Source organism: Corylus avellana, chromosome ca9 (genome assembly GCF_901000735.1).
Source record: "Corylus avellana chromosome ca9, CavTom2PMs-1.0".
Taxonomy (NCBI): domain Eukaryota; kingdom Viridiplantae; phylum Streptophyta; class Magnoliopsida; order Fagales; family Betulaceae; genus Corylus; species Corylus avellana.
In genome coordinates this window covers 19,271,094-19,274,563 of record NC_081549.1, presented here as the reverse complement: position 1 = coordinate 19,274,563, position 3,470 = coordinate 19,271,094, and positions in this window count along the sequence as shown.

Here is a 3,470-nt window from a genome sequence, read left to right as displayed (position 1 = left end):
TTGGTCCATTAATTAACATCTTTTTAATCTCTTCTTCAACACGTATGAATGAATCATTCACTCCCTTTACCACCAATAGTTGGATGAATTTATCGAAGAACAAAAAGGAAAGGATATATACGTATCATACAAATTCCTTTATCTAAACTCAAACCTACTTGCGAAAGAAAACTAGGCAGTAGGTAGTGACGATGTTGGCAGTTATCTTAACTAACAACCTAACATGATTAATCAGGTCAATGTTTAGGCACCCATCTAAATAGATAATTAAATTTATTATTTCTATCTGATTAATCAAAAAAAGCAGGAAAAAAGAAAGAGAAAAGAAGAAGCTTCCATGGCTATTACTGCCTGGTGAGGAAGGAATATATATGCTCTTGCCTCTCTCTCAAGTCTCATCCATCATAAGAAGATTGTAGATCGAGGGTAAATAAAAGGTCATCATGGCCTGCCCCCCAAGCCTTGTCAATGCTTGGAGTAACGGTGACCTAGCTAGCTCCCAAGCCAATTCAAATCAAGCAAATGCTTCCACGGGTTGGACCATCCATCGTGCCTTTTTCTTGACTCGATCCCTAGCTTGTTGGCAAAAGTAGATGATGATCAGGACGTACGTACTCATGAGCACTCATGGTTCTTGGCCATCTGTTGCTTCAACTTGGCTGATATCTTCACAACTTGTTTCAGTTTCTGACACCAACTCGCTAAATCCTTTGACGAGCATCAATTGCAGTTTGTTGTTGCTTCCAAATGTTTAAATTAGCAGTTTATATATATTTAGGGGTAAAAATGCGAGCGGTTATTAACCGTTAGCTAACCGCTTTTAAAGGCGATTAGAAAAAATTGATCAACCACCCAAGGGGATGGTTGGAATGGTCCGATCATTTTCTCATTTTTTGAGGAGTGGTCAGCCATTCCATGGTATATTTGGAGAGGTCCGACCACCCATGAAATGCATGAATCCTTGAGGTGGCCGTACCACCCGCAAGCACCCCCTAAATCATCAGAGTTGGTTCCCTTCAAAGGATAAGACGATGGTCAACTATTCCTTTATAGAGTGGTTGACCATCTCTAGGGGATGATCTGAATGTCTCTTTAATTACTTTATTTTCATTTTTTATTTAATTAATATTTTTAACACTTCATTTCACATATAGACTCAAACGTTATACTAACAAGTGTTTTAATTGAAACATGATGTAAATCGTAGAATCATGGTTAACTAATAAAAAATGATAAATTTAATTATTTAATTAATATTCTAATAACATTAACTGCAATTTATTACCTAGATTAATGATGATCTTGATCATTTTGTGGTTGATAAATGATTGAGTTTGTTAAGATTCAAAGCCCATGGAGAGAAACTTCAGACAAATTGAATAAAGTGACAAATGAAGAAGATGCTTCAAGGTATATATATATATTAACATGTCCGCACAAGAGGGGGGGAGTGGGGATTCGAACTAGTGACCTCTGCTTCATAAGACGTGGTCTCTAACTGATTGAACTACCCCTTAGAGACACTTCAAGGTATAATTATGGCTAAACAAATTAGCATACACAAAAGGATATGTCAACTAAATTGGCAAGTAATTTTTAAGACAACGTTTTGTTAGGATACATTTGTTAATGTGTTTTAGGACATGAATGAAATAAAAAATAAAAATAAAAAAAAAAATCCTTATTGATAGGGTAAAAGTATGGATGAGAAATAAATGAATATATATATATATATATAAAAATAAAAAAAAAATTGGTACCCATTGAGTATTAAGACAAGCTTAAAAAAAAAAAGACAAATAATTGTTTATTAATATATTTCAATTGTCAACTCAATCACCTATCAAAATGAAACCTGACATTCTTTTAAATCCAAAAAATTATCTATGTAAATTTTGCAGCAAATTCTCTTTCGATGTACGACTAGTAAGTGATAAATTCATCTTCAATTTTGTTGTGAAGCCTAATTTTAATAATATTTATAACTGAAAAATGCTTGTTTTGTAATTGCAATAGAAACAAGAATATCTAGACTAATAACAACGAGGTATTACATCGGTAAATTGTACTAAATATTTAATTCATGTGCCCACACATGATTATGTGGTTTATGGTATGTTTTGGAGCATACAATATTGTATAGCATAAAATAAGAGTAGCCGGAGCCTTCTTTATCAATATTGATGATGGGCTAATTTCATTGATTTTCAGTTGGTGTTAGTACTTGTGCTACTGAATTTCTTGCTGACATGTTCACTCAGTTTGACATGTTTTTGGATTTAAAAAGCCCGACACAAACTAAATGTCTTTGGACTGCTTTTTAAGAGTCTGGAGCCAAACTAAATTTTTTTGGCTTAATGATGACTTTATCAATATTGATGATGAGCTAAGTTCATTTATTTTCGGTAGGTGTTACTTGTGCTATTGAATTTATTGCTGACATGTATACTCCATTTGACACTTTTTTGAATTTGAGAAGTTCAACACAAACAAATATTGGATCATGTCATGTCGGCTAGGTTAGATAAAAATTAGATACTTTTATAGTATTTAGTATTTTTTTTTTTTTTTTTCCTTTTGGTTTGCTGGCAACAACTTGCTGGCAACGACGTTGTTGGATGAAAGTTGTATACTTTTATAGAACCTGTAATTTCTCACTGGAAGTGTATATATAGTGATTAGGGGAATGCGATCAAGAAGCCAAGAGAGCCTTCATGAATTCACTAAGCTTCTTTCCCTTGATTGCGACACTCACAGTCGACCTGGATTAGAATAACCTTTTTTCACTTCAAATCATCCACTTATTTTCTCTTTGCTGCCGGCCCAAAAGTAAAAAGAATAATAAAAAAAAGCAACTTCTCTTTGCTGTTTAAGTCCAATTGTGATTCATGGATAATCATTTATTCTTTCATTTTTACTTATAATAAAAAAAAAAAAAAGTGATTCATGGATAATCATTTTGCAAACTTATTTTACATAGATAATAGTATGATTTTAATATTGATAGCTAGTATCTCTCTGCAGGAGAGCATGGTGGTAACTTTCATATGAATTCTTCAGATCAAAAAATAGTATCGAAGTGTTACAACTCTCTATGAAGCATTGTATCCTCTGATAGATCAGGAAAGTGACTCCTTGAAAAAAGAAAAAAAGAAAAATCAAGAGGTTAGAAGTTAAATTACCTCTAAGTGGGAGTCCTTCAAACTTAGAGAGACAACCAACAAGAATGTACTCCTCTCTCTATTCTTCTCTTCTCTCTCTCACTAGGTTTGGGGTGGTCAGAAAAACGCATAGGGAGGTTTAGGGTTTATCCTAAGCCTTCTTATAGAGCCTCTCCTTCCAGGTAGGCCCCGTAGGGGTGGGCAAAACTTGATCAACCTGACCCACAAAGATTGGATTTTAGTGTAAAATTTGCGGCTTCGGGTTGATGTATTTACTTGCGATCAGGATAATAATTAATATTCAATGGA